Source organism: Triticum aestivum, chromosome 6B (genome assembly GCF_018294505.1).
Source record: "Triticum aestivum cultivar Chinese Spring chromosome 6B, IWGSC CS RefSeq v2.1, whole genome shotgun sequence".
NCBI lineage: Eukaryota > Viridiplantae > Streptophyta > Magnoliopsida > Poales > Poaceae > Triticum > Triticum aestivum.
Window position 1 is genome coordinate 380,525,005 of NC_057810.1, and position 14,990 is coordinate 380,539,994.

Below are 14,990 nucleotides of genomic sequence, written 5' to 3' on the forward strand. Positions count from 1 at the left end.
GCCGTGGCCACAGCCACCGCAGCTCGCTCCCGAGCCCACCATCATGCTCAGCACGATCACATGAACCCGTAGACACCCACAACGCCTCCTGCCGTGCTCCCTAACACCGACCCCGAGCTCGCCGAGCTCCGGCCACCGCCGAGGTCGACGCCGTGCTCAACTCCGGCCACCTCGCGGCCTCCCGCCCGTTCCTTTGGATGCGGAGGAGCAAGAGTTTCTCCCTAGTGCCCTCAGCGCGCCAAACCACCGCTCGTAGCGCCAAACCCGCCACCACCCGAACTCCGGCGGCCGCAGCCGAGCTCGTCGTCGTCGGTACCGGCCATCACCAGCACGGCCACCACCACCGTTCGATGCGCACGAGTCCCAGCTCGCCGTGGAACCCAACCGCACCCTAAACTGTGCCCTGTAGCGCGAACCCGATGCGTTTCCGCTGTTCCGTTGGTCGTCGCCGGCGAAACTCCGGCGGGAGCTGACGTGGCTCCATCATTAGGAGCTAACCCAGTTGGTTAATCAACCTACAGACACTGGCAGTGGGCCCCACCCCTGGTCAAACCCCAGCCAGCGCTGGGTTTGATCGGGATTAGTTCCTGTGTCACTGACGTGTGGCCCCCACACGTCAGGTTTGACCTGGACCCGCCCTGTTGACCTGATGACGTCAGGGTGAGGTCATGCTGACGCAATATTCCTTTTCTGGAATTTAGTTTATTTTATAATATTCAGGAAATTCCAGAAAATAGCTAAAACTTCAATAAATCATAGAAAATTAACCGTAACTCCAAATTAAATAATTTATATATGAAAAACTATCAGAAAAATTCAAGGAATCCATCTGTACCATTTTCATGCATGTTAGAACAACTTATAGCTGCTGTATAGCACAAATCAATTAAATGGCATTTGAATAATCACATATGGAGTTTGAATTTGAATCTTGTATTCAAACCAACTTCATTTAATCTGTTGCTAGTTGCATTAGCTCAAAACACATTCATATTGCCATGTCATAGCATGCATCATATTGTGCATTGCATTGATCGTGTTTCTCCTGTGTTTGCCGGTGTTGTTCCCCCTCGATAGACGTTGTACCGATGATGTGATCGTTGACACTGATGAAGACTCAATGTTATCTTCAGAAGTGCCAGGCAAGCAAAACCCCTTGTTCATTCCGATAAAATCCCACCCTCTCGCTCCTGCTCTCTTTTACTGCATTAGGACAACAACGACATATTTGTTACTTGCTGCGGTAGCTGAACCCCTTTATCCTTTGCATGACCTGTCATTGCCACAGTAAATAGATGAAACCCACTAGCATGAGTAGGAGTTGTTTGAGCCCTTATGTGCCTACTCATTCATGCTTGTTGTCATGCCTGCTGCTGCTTAGAGTTGAGTCAGGTCTGATTTATCGGGGATGAATCAGAGGTGTGTGAACATGTCCTACTGTGTGTGAGCTAAGTGTCTGAACACGATTTGGTAAAGGTAGCGGTGAGAGGCCATGTAGGAGTACATGGTGGGTTGTCTCATTGCAGCCGTCCTCAGGAACTGAGTTCTGTGTTTGTGATCCATGACCACCTACTACCACACATTGGAATGCTTAAGTGCCCCTCTCGACTTACTAATCAACTTGATCTCTGTCCAGGAGTTGCAACTAGTTTCTGGTGTTTGTAGGTAGTGTTAGTAGTCTACCAAGTGGCACCCGGTACAGGTGGGCTTGGGACAGACTAGGCACAGTGGCCCGGTGTACCAAGTGGCACCCGGTTGGTGGGCTTGGGAACCCTGCACACATCGTTTGGGGCCGTGAGCGACACCCCGGCCGGATCTCCTTGCGGATGGAACCCGAATAGGCGATAAACCTGGACTAGAGACTTGTTCGGTTAGTCAGGTCGTGGCCGACTCCCTCGCCCGGCTTCCGCTTGAAGGTTGCCGAGGTACATGACGTGTACAGGGCGGTAAGTGGCGGGAGCGTGTGTGAAGAAGTACACCCCTGCAGGGTTAACATCATCTATTCGAATAGCCGGATTCCTCGGATATGGAAACTTGGACCCCTTGCATAGTTCATAGACAAGTGAAAGTGGATACCCTAAAATACGCAAGATAAGCGTGAGTGCTATGGATGGCGTTCTCGTAGGGAGACGGGAGCGGATCCATAGTGGTGTATTGATATGGTGAATATGTGGACTCGTGTGCGCCACCTCAAAAGAGTTACTTGCAGTCGTAGTTCAGGATAGCCACCGAGTCAAAGCTGGCTTGCTGCAGTTAAACTCCACCGTCCCCTTGTTGATAATGATGCATATGTAGATAGATCTGATGTAAGTCTTGCTGGGTACATTTGTACTCACGTTTGCCTATTTTATGTTTTTGCAGAGAGACTTCAGTCTCACTAGTAGTTCCATGTGGACTTCGACGTTTAGCTTGTTACCTCAGCTACGATCTTGTGCCCTCGGCAGGATCTGGTAGATAGTCAGGCTTCTCAGCCTTTTTCAGTTATAGATGTCTGTACCCAGACATGATAGCTTCCGCTTGTGCTTTGACTTGTATGCTCTGAGTGCTGGGTCATGAGACCCATGATCGTAATATCTCGCTCCTCGGAGCCTATTGAATAAATTACTTGAGTCGTAGATTCATGTTGTGATGCCATGTTGTATTTGCACATATCGAGCATATTGTGTGTATGTTATTGAAATGCTTGGTATGTGTGGGATCTGACCATCTAGTTGTTTATCTTTAGTAGCCTCTCTTACGGGGAAATGTCTCCTAGTGTTTCCACCGAGCCATGGTAGCTTGCTACTGCTCCGGAACACTTAGGCTGGCCGGCATATGTCCTTCTTCGTTCCTGTGTCTGTCCCTTTGGGGAAATGTCACGTGATGAATACCGGAGTCCTGTTAGCCCGCTACAGCCCGGTTCTCCGGAGTCCTGCTAGCCCAGTGCTACAGCCTGGATTCACTCGCTGATTACCGACACGTTCGATGCTGGGTCATGGATGCCTGTCCCTGTAAGTTAGTGCCACTTTGGGTTTACGACTAGCCATGTCAGCCCGGGCTCCTTATCATATGGATGCTAGCGACACTATCATATACGTGTGCCAAAAGGCGCAAATGGTCCCGGCAAAGGTAGGACGACACCCGTGGGAATACCGTGCGTGAGGCCGCAAAGTGATATGAGGTGTTACATGCTAGATCGATGTGGCATTGAGTCGGGGTCCTCACAAGTATGTACATACACATTCACGACAAGACAGGCAATGCTACATACGCTTCGACTGGGTTAGGGAGGATAAGGACACACTTCCTTGCATGCGAAGATATAGCTGCTGGGTCCCAGCTGTCAGGGGGAGGAATCATTTTTTCCTGTAGTAAGGACGCACTTCCTTGCATGCGAAGATGTAGCTGGTGGGTCATTTTTCAGGGTAAAAAGGATGCAGTTCAAGCATGCGTCCATGGGCATGGTGCATCCCCACTGTCATCCTCTCACATACAGTCATCTTCCGATGACTCTCCTTTGTTGACCATGTTGACAACACCGTGCCGAGCGCACCAAGGTTGGTGGACGACGGCGAGGCCCCAGACCGGAACAACCCGGAGATGGCGATGATGCGGCAGTGGAGTCGCAGATGGAGAGGAGTGTTAAACTTGAATGGTTCGGGTGCGCGGCAGCACTGCCACCCACGGGAGACAGGACCAAGAACAGAGGTTGAAGAAGCAGCATGGCTGTTGGATTAACATCCAACAGACCAGCTGCTAGAATCATTTGTTGAGTAAGTTGACAAAGCCCTGCGTACGCGTCAACTTAGTAGGCCCACAAGTCAGGCACCAAATCTTTTGGGTCCCAACTGTCATCGGGAGGAATAGTTTTTTCGCATAACAAGGAGGTGCTTCCTTCCATGTGAAGATACAGACGATGGGTCCCAGCTGTCAGGGGGGAAACATTTTTTCATCTTAATAAGGAGGAACTTTCCTTGCGTGCGACCATGGACCTCGTGGGTCCCAGCTGTCAGGCTCTCCACGTATAGTCCTCTTCTAATGACTCTCGTTTGTTGACCATGTTGCGCCGAGCGCAGCAAGGCGATGGACGACGGTGATGTTGGGGAACGTGGTAGTTTCAAAAATTTCCTACGATCACGCAAGATCTATCTAGGTGATGCATAGCAACAAGAGGGAGAGTGTGTCCACGTACCCTCGTAGACCGAAAGCAGAAGCGTTATGACAATGCAGTTGGTGTAGTCCTACGTATTCACGATCCGACCGATCCTAGTACCGAAGGTACGACACCTCCGTGATCTGCACACGTGTAGCTCGGTGACGTCCCACGAACACTAGATCCAGCTGAGATCGAGGGAGAGTTTCGTCAGCACGATGGCATGGTGATGGTGATGATGAAGTTACCAGCACAGGGCTTCACCTAAGCACTATGATCATATGACCGAGGTGTGTAACTGTGGAGGGGGGCACCGCACACGGCTAAAACAATTGTCAACTTGTGTGTCCTAGGGTGCCCCCTGCCCCCGTATATAAAGGAGCAAGGGGGAGGCCGGCCGACCCTCCAAGGGCGCCCCCCAATAGGGGAATCCTACTAGGACTCCAAGTCCTAGTAGGTTTCCACCTAAAGGGAGAGAGGGGGGAGGAAGGAGAGGGAGAGGGGGAAGGCAAGCCCCCCCGCTTCCTTGTCCTATTTGAACTCAAGGAGAGGGGGCACAAGGCCTGCCCTGGCCGGCCCCTCTCTCTCCACTAGGGCCCATCGAGGCCCATTAGTTTCCCGGGGGGTTCGGTAACCCTCCGGCACTTTGTTTTTATCCGAAACCTATCCGAAACACTTCCAATGTCAGAATATAGTCGTCCAATATATCAATCTTTATGTCTCGACCATCTTGAGACTCCTTGTCATGTCCATGATCACATCCGAGACTCCGAACAATCTTCGGTACATCGTATCACATAAACTCATAATACCAATCGTCATCGAACGTTAAGCATGCGGATCCTACAGGTTCGAGAACTATGTAGACATGACCGAGACACGTCTCCAGTCAATAACCAGTAGCGGAACCTGGATGCTCATATTGGTTCCTACATATTCTATGAAGATCTTTATCGGTCACACCGCATAACAACATACATTGTTCCCTTTATCATCGGTATGTTACTTGCCCGAGATTGGATCGTCGGTATCATCATACCTAGCTTAATATCGTTAGCGGCAAGTCTCTTTACTCGTTTCGTAATGCTTTATCCCACAACTAACTCATTAGTCACATTGCTTGCAAGGCTTATAGTGATGAGCATTACCGAGAGGGCCCAGAGATACCTCTTCGATACACGGAGTGACAAATCCTAATCTCGATCTATGCCGACCCAACAAACACCTTCGGAGACACCTATAGAGCATCTTTATAATCACCCAGTTATGTTGTGACGTTTGGTAGCACACAAGGTGTTCCTCTAGTATTCGGGAGTTGCATGATCTCATAGTCTGAGGAACGTGTGTAAGTCATGAAGAAAGCAGTACCAATGAAACTGAAACTCTCATAATGCTAAGATAATGGATGGGTCTTGTCCATCACATCATTCTCCTAATGATGTGATCTCGTTTATCAAATGACAACACATGCCTATGGTTAGGAGACATAGCCATCTTTGATTAACGAGCTAGTAAAGTAGAGGCATACTAGGGACACTCTGTTTTGTCCATGTATTCACACATATACTAAGTTTCTGGTTAATACAATACTAGCATGAATAATAAACATTTATCATGATATGAGGAAATAAATAATAAGTTTATTATTGCCTCCAGGGCATATTTCCTTCAGTCTCCCACTTGCACTAGAGTCAATAATCTAGTTCACATCGCCATGTGATTTCACCAATAGTTCACATCGCCATGTGACCAACACCCAAAGTATTTACTAGAGTCAATAATCTAGTTCACATCACTATGTGATTAACACCCAAAGAGTACTAAGGTGTGATCATGTTTTGTTTGTGAGAGAAGTATGGCCAACGGCTCTATCATATTCAGAGCCGTATGTATTTTGCAAATATTCTATGTCTACAATGCTCTGCACAGAGCTACTCTAGCTAATTGTTCCCACTTTCAATATCTATCCAGATGGAGACTTAGAGTCATCTGGATCGGTGTAAAAGCTTGCATCGACATAACTCTTTACGACGAACTCTTTATCACCCCCATAACCGAGAAACATTTCCTTAGTCCACGCTAAGGATAATTTTGACCGCTTTCTAGTGATCTACTTCTAGATTACTATTGTACCCCCTTGCCAAACTCATGACAAGGTACAAAATAGGTCTGGTACACAGCATAACATACTTTATAGAACCTATGACTGAAGCATAGGGAATGACTTTCATTCTTTTTCTATCTTCTGCCCTGGTCGGGCTTTGAGTCTTACTCAATTTTACACCTTGTAATACAGACAAAAACTCCTTCTTTGACTGATCCATTTTGAACTCTTTCAAAAACTTGTCAAGGTATGTATTCATTGAAAAATCTTATCAAGCGTCTTGATCTATCTCTATAGATCTTGATGCCCAATATATAAGCAACTTCACCGAGGTCTTTCTTTGAAAAACTCCTTTCAAACTCTTCTTTATGCTCTCCAGAAAATTCTACATCATTTCCGATCAATAATCTGTCATTCACATATACTTATAAGAAAGGTTGTAGTGCTCCAACTCACTTTCTTGCAAATACAGGCTTCACCAAAAGTCTGTATAAACCATATGCTTTGATCACACTATAAAAGCGTTTATTCCAACTCTGAGAGGCTTGCACCAGTCCATAAATGGATCGCTAGTGCTTGCATACTTTGTTAGCACCCTTTGGATCGACGAAACCTTCTGGTTGCATCATATACAACTCTTCTTCCATAATAGGTAGGTATGGTGGCTGTCTTTAGGAACGGTGGAAAGTTGCATGGCAATATATCTCGGAATGGCTATGGAAATGCCATAATAGGTAGGTATGGTGGCTGTCTTTAGGAAGGTAAATAATGGGTGCATGATACCGACGAAATTTGCGCGGCACAATAGAGGCTAGCAAAGTGGAAGGGAGAGTGTGCGTATATCCATGGACTCACATTAGTCATAAAGAACTCATATACTTATTGCAAAAGTCTACTTGCCCTCGAAGCAAAGTACTACTACGCATGCCCCTAGAGGGATAGATTGGTAGGAAAAGACCATCGCTTGTCCCCGACTGCCACTCATAAGGAAGACAATCAAAAGAGCACCTCATGCAACAAATTTGTCACACAACTTTTACCATACGTCCATGCTATGGGACTTGCCAACTTCAACACATGTATTTCTCAATTTCATAATTACCCACTAGCATGACTTTAACATTACCACCTTTATATCTCAAAACAATTATCAAGCATCAAATTGATCCTAGTGTTTAATGCACTTTATATGATAGATTTTATTATACCCAACTTGGATGCTCATCATTCTAGGACCAAATTTATAACCATAGAAAATACCATGCTGTTCTAAGAGACTCTCAAAATAATATAGTTTTGACATCCATCTGCCAAATTTCATAATCATAAAATGCGGCAATTGCTAACATGATTCGAACAGACTTAAGCATCGCTACAGTTGAGAAAATCTCATTGTAGTCATCACCTTGAATTTGTTGAAAACCTTTTGCGACTAGTCGAGCTTTGTAGATAGTAACACTACCATCAGCGTCTCTCTTCCTCTTGAAGATCCATTTATTTTCTATGGTTTGTCGATCATCGGGCAAGTCCACCAAAGTCCACACTTTGTTCTCATACATGGATCCCATCTTAGATTTCATGGTCTCAAGTCATTTCGTGGAATCTGGGCTCATCATCGCTTCCTCATAGTTTGTACGTTCATCATGGTCTAGTAACATGACTTCTAGAATAGGATTACCATACCATTCTGGTGCGGACCGTACTCTGGTTGACCTACGAGGTTCGGTAGTAACTTGATCTAAAGTTTCATGATCATCATTATTAGCTTCCTCACTAATTGGTGTAGGAATCACTGGAATAGATTTTTGTGATGAACTACTTTCCAATTAGGGAGAAGGTACAATTACCTCATCAAGTTCTACTTTCCTCCCACTCACTTCTTTCGAGAGAAACTCCTTCTCTAGAAAGGATCCATTCTTAGCAACGAATATCTTGCCTTCGGATCTGTGACAGAAGGTGTACCCAACAGTTTCCTTTGGGTATCCTACGAAGACGCATTTCTTCGATTGGGGTTCGAGCTTATCAGGTTGAAGCTTTTTCACATAAGCATCGCTGCCCCAAATTTTAAGAAATGACAACTTTGGTTTCTTACCAAACCACACTTCATAAGGCATCGTCTCAACAAATTTTGATGGTACCCAATTTAAAGTGAATGCAACTGTCTCTAATGCATAACCCCAAAATGATAGTGGTATATCATTAAGAGACATCATAGATCGCACCATATCCAGTAAAGTGCGGTTACGACGTTCGGACACACCATAACGTTGTGGTGTTCCAGGTGGCGTGAGTTGTGAAACTATTCCACATTATTTTAAATGAAGGCCAAACTCGTAACTCAAATATTCTCCTCCATGATCAGATCGTAGAAACTTTATTTTCTTATTACGATGATTTTCCACTTCACTCTAAAATTCTTTGAACATTTCGAATGTTTCAGACTTGTGTTTCATTAATTAGATACACCCATATCTGCTCAAATCATCTGTGAAGGTCAGAAAATAATGATACCCACCACGAGCATCAACACTCATCGGACCGCATACATCGGTATGTATTATTTCCAATAAGTCACTAGCTCCTTCCATTATTCTGGACAACGGTGTTTTAGTCATCTTGCCCATAAGGCACGGTTCGCAAGCATCAAATGATTCATAATCAAGTGATTCCAAAAGTCCATCTTTATGGAGTTTCTTCTTGCGCTTTACACCGATATGACCCAAACGGCAGTGCCACAAATATGTTGCACTATGATTATCAACTTTGCATCTTTTGGCATCAATATGATGAATATGTGTATAACTACGATCAAGATTCAATAAACCATCAAAATTGGGTGTCTGACCATAGAAGGTTTTATTCGTGTAAATATAATAACAATTTATTCTCTGTCTTAGATGAATAATCATATCACAATAAACATGATCTAATCATATTTATGCTCAATGCAAACACCAAATAACATTTATTTAGGTTCAACACTAATCTCGAAAGTATAGGGAGTGTGCGATGATGATCATATCAATCTTGGAACCACTTCCAACACACATTGTCACTTCACTCTCAACTAGTCTCTGTTTATTCTGTAACTCCTGTTTCGAGTTACTAATCTTAGAAACCGAACAAGTATCAAATACCCAGGGGATACTATAAACACTAGTAAGGTACACATTAATAACTTGTATATCAAATATACCCTTGTTCACTTTGCCATCCTTCTTATCCACCAAATATTCAGGGCATTTCCGCTACCAGTGACCATTTCGTTTGCAGTAGAAGCACTCAGTTTCAGGCTTTGGTCCAGCTTTGGGCTTCTTCACAGGAGTGACAAATTGCTTGCCAGTCTACTTGAAGTTCCCTTTCTTTCCCTTTTCCCTTTTCTTGAAACTAGTGGTCTTGATTTCTACCTTCGTCGATTTCAGCATCACGAAGAGCTCGGGAATCATTTTCGTCATCCCTTGCATACTATAGTTCATCACGAAGTTCTAGTAACTTGGTGATGGTGACTAGAGAACTCTGTCATTCACTATCTTATCTGGAAGATTAACTCCCACTTGGTTCAAGTGATTGTAGTACCCAGACATTCTGAGCACCTGCTCAGTAGTTGAGCAATTCTCCTCCATCTTTTAGGCAAAGTACTTGTTAGAGGTCTCAGACCTCTTGACACGGGCTTGCGTCTGAAATACCAATTTCAGCTCTTGCAACATCTCATATGCTCCGTGACGTTTCAAAAACGTTTTTGAAGTCCCGGTTCTAAGCTGTAAAGCATGATGCACTAAACTATCAAGTAGTCATCATATTGAGCTAGCCAAATGTTCATAACGTCTGCATCTACTCCTGCAATAGGTCTGTCACCTAGCAGTGTATCAAGGACATAATTCTTCTGTGTAGCAATGATGATACACCTTAGATCATGGACCCAGTCCACATCATTGCTACTATCATCTTTCAACTTAGTTTTCTCCAGGAACATATAAAAAACATAGGGAAGCTATAACGCGAGCTATTGATCTACAACATAACTTACAAAATACTATCAGGACTAAGTTCATGATAAATTGAAGTTCAATTAATCATATTACTTTAGAACTCCCACTTAGATAGACATCCATCTAGTCATCTAAATGATCACATGATCCAAATCAACTAAACCATGTCCGATCATCACGTGAGATGGAGTAGTTTTCAATGGTGAACATCACAATGTTGATCATATCTACTATATGATTCACACTCAACCTTTAGGTCTCCAGTGTTCTGAGGCCATATCTGCATATGCTAGGCTCGTCAAGTTTACCCCGGGTATTCTGCGTGTGCAAAGCTGGCTTGCACCCGTTGTATGTGAACTGCTATGTCTTGAACTTGCGTTGGTTTCCTTTGAATAGGAAAGGGTGATGCAGCAATAGTAGCGTAAGTATTTCCCTCAGTTTTTGAGAACCATGGTATCAATCCAGTAGGAGGCTCCTCAAAAGTCCCATGCACCTACACAAACAAACAAGAACTCGCAACCAACGCAATAAAGGGGTTGTCAATCCCTTCACAGCCACTTGCAAAAGTGAGATCTCATAGAGATAATAAGATAAGATAAATATATTTTTGGTATTTTATAATATAGATTGGAAAAGTAAAGATGGAAATAAAAGTAGATTGAAAGCTTATATGATAAAAGATAGACCCGGGGGCCATAGGTTTCACTAGTGGCTTCTCCCAAGATAGCATAAGTATTATAGTGGGTGAACAAATTACTGTCGAGAAATTGATAGAAAAGAGAATAATTATGACATTATCTAGGCATGACCATGTATATAGGCATCAGGTCCGTGACAAGTAGACCGACTCCTGCTTGCATCTACTACTATTACTCCACACATCGACCGCTATCCAGCATGCATCTAGAGTATTAAGTTCATAAAGAACAGAGTAACGCATTAAGAAAGATGACATGATGTAGAGGGATAAACTCATGCAATATGATATAAACCCCATCTTTTTATCCTCGATGGCAACAATACAATACGTGCCTTGCTGCCCCTGCTGTCACTGGGAAAGGACACCGCAAGATTGATCCCAGAGCTAAGCACTTCTCCCATTGCAATAAAGATCAATCTAGTAAGCCAAACCAAACTGATCATTCAAAGATACTTGCAAAGATAAATTAATCACACATAAAAGAATTCAGAGGAGATTCAAACATTTCTCATAGATAAACTTGATCATAAACCCACAATTCATCGGATCTCGACAAACACACTGCAAAAAGAGTTACATTGAATAGATCTCCAAGAAGATCGAGAAGAACATGGTATTGAGATTCAAAGAGAGAGAGAAGAAGTCGTCTAGCTAACAACTATGGACCCGAAGGTCTGTGGTAAACTACTCACAACTCATCGGAGAGGCTATGGTGTTGATGTAGAAGCCCTCTATGGTTGATTCCCCCTTCGGCGGAGTGCCAGCGAAGGCTCCAAGATTGCATCTCGCGCATACAAAAGGTTACAGTGGTGGAAATAGTTTTTCGTGGTCGCCTCTGATGTTCTTGGGGTACGTGCGTATATATAGGAGGAAGAAGTAGGTCGGTGGACTCCCGAGGGGCCCACGAGATAGGGGCGCGCCCAGTAGGGGGGCGCGCCCTCCACCCTCATGGCCTCTTCGATTGTTTCTTGACTTGCACTCCAAGTCCTCTAGATCACGTTTGTTCCAAAAAGATCGCTCCCGAAGGTTTCATTCCGTTTGGACTCCGTTTGATATTTCTTTTCTTCGAAATATTGAAATAGGCAAAAAAAACAGCAGTACGAGCTGGGCCTCCGGTTAGTAGGTTAGTCCCAAAAATGATATAAAAGTGTAAAGTAAAGCCCATAAATAGCCAAAACATGTAATATAATAGCATGGAACAATCAAAAATTATAGATACGTTGGAGACGTATCAAGCATCCCCAAGCTTAATTCCTGCTCGTCCCTGAGTAGGTAAATGATAAAAACAGAACTTTTGATGTGGAATGCTACCTAGCATAATTCTTAATGTAATTTTCTTTAGTGGCATGATTGTTCAGATCCAAATGATTCAAGATAAAACCTTATAAAACATAAAAATAGTAATACTCGAAGCATACTAACAAATAATCATGTCCCATCAAAATAGCATAGCCAAAGAAAGCTTATCCCTACAAAATCATATAGTTAGGCCATGCTTCATTTTCATTACACAAAATACTCCCATCATGCACAACCCCGATGACGAGCCGAGTAATTGGTTCATACTTTTTAACGCGCTTCAGCTTTTTCAACTCTTACGCAATACATGAGTGCAAGCCATGGACATAGCACTATGGTGGTATATGGTGATGGTTGTGAGGATAAAAAGGGAGAAGATAGTCTCACATCAACTAGGCGTATCAACGGGCTATGGAGATGCCCATCAATAGATATCTATGTGAGTGAGTAGGGATTGCCATGCAACGGATGCACTAGAGCTATAAATGTATGCAAGCTCAACAAAAGAAACTAAGTGGGTGCGCATCCAACTCGCTTGCTCACGAAGACCTAGGGCATTTTCAGGAAGCCCATCATTGGAATATACAATCCAAGTTTTATAATGAAAAATTCCCACTAGTATATGAAAGTGACAGCACAAGAGACTCTCTATCATGAAGATCATGGTGCTATTTTGAAGCACAAGTGTGGAAAAGAGATAGTAACATTGTCCCTTCTCTGTTTTTCTCTCATTTTTGTATTTGGCCTTTTTTTATTTGTCCTTTCCCTTTTTTTATTTGGTGGGCTCTTTGGCCTCCTTTTTTTAAAGTCCGAAGTCTCATCCCGACTTTTGGGGGAATCATAGTCTCCATCATCCTTTCCTCACTTGGGACAGTGCTCTAATAATGAAGATCATCACACTTTTATTAATTTACAACTCAAGAATTACAAATCAACACTTAGAACAAAATATGACTTTATATGAAAGCCTCCGGCGGTATACCGGGATATGTAATAAACCAAGAGTGACATGTATGAAAATTATGAGGGTGGCCTTGCCACAAATACAATGTCAACTTCATGATCATGCAAAGAGCAATATGACAATGATGGAGCATGTCATAATAACGGAACGGTGGAAAGTTGCATGGCAATATATCTCGGAATGTCTATGGAAATGCCATAATAGGTAGGTATGCTGGCTGTCTTTAGGAAGGTAAATAATGGGTGCATGGTACCGGCGAAAGTTGCGCGGCACAATAGAGGCTAGCGAAGTGGAAGGGAGAGTGTGCGTATATCCATGGACTCACATTAGTCATAAAGAACTCATATACTTATTGCAAAAGTCTACTTGCCCTCGAAGCAAAGTACTACTATGCATGCCCCTAGAGGGATAGATTGGTAGAAAAAGACCATTGCTCGTCCCCGACTGCCACTCACAAGGAAGACAATCAAAAGAGCACCTCATGCAACAAATTTGTCACACAACTTTTACCATACGTCCATGCTATGGGACTTGCCAACTTCAACACATGTATTTCTCAATTTCATAATTGCCCACTAGCATGACTCTAACATTACCACCTTTATATCTCAAAACAATTATCATGCATCAAATTGATCCTAGTGTTTAATGCACTTTCTATGATAGTTTTTATTATACCCAACTTGGATGCTCATCATTCTAGGACCAAATTTATAACCATAGCAAATACCATGCTGTTCTAAGAGACTCTCAAAATAATATAAGTGAAGCATGAGAGATCCACAATTTCTTCAAAATTAAGCCACCGCCGTGCTCTAAAAGATATAAGTGAAGTACTAGAGCAAAAACTATCTAGCTCAAAAGATATAAGTGAATCACATAGAGTATTCTAATAAATTCTAATCAAGTGGGCTTGTCCCAAAAGGTGTGTACAGAAAGGATGATTGTCGTAAACTAAAAAGCAAAGACTAATATCATACAAGACGCTCCAAGCAAAACACATATCATGTGGCGAATAAAAATATAGCTCCAAGTAAAGTTACCGATAAACGAAGACGAAAGAGGGGATGCCTTCCGGGGCATCCCCAAGCTTAGGCTTTTGGCTATTCTTGAATATCTTGGGGTGCCATGGGCATCCCCAAGCTTAGGCTCTTTCCACTCCTTATTCCATAATCCATCAAATCTTTACCCAAAACTTGAAAACTTCACAACACAAAACTCAACAGGAAATCTCATAAGCTCCGTTAGTGAAAGAAAGCAAAACCACCACATAAGGTACTGTAATTAACTCATTCTTTATTTATATTGGTGTTAAACCTACTGTATTCCAAGTTCTCTATGGTTCATACCACTTAATACTAGCCATAGATGCATCAAATAAGTAATCAACACACGAAAAACAGAATCTGTCAAGAACAGAACAGTCCGTAGCAATCTTTAACTCTCAAAAACTCCTACCAAAATAGGAAGTCCTGGGCAATTTGTCTGTTGATCTACAGCAAAACGAATCAACGCAAAAGCACGTGTCTGTGAATTACTAAAATAATTTTTGAGCGCGCAAAGTTTCTTTTTTTCAGCAGGATCAAGTTAACTATCACCATAGGTTATCCTATAGGTTCTACTTGGCACAAACACTAAATAAAACATGAAAACACATCTAAACAGAAGGTAGATGCAAAATTTATTACTAAACAGAAACAAAAACAAAAAACACAAATAAAATTGGGTTGCCTCCCAACTAGCGCTATCGTTTAATGCCCCTAGCTAGGCATAAAAGCGAGGATAGATCTAAGTAGTGCCAT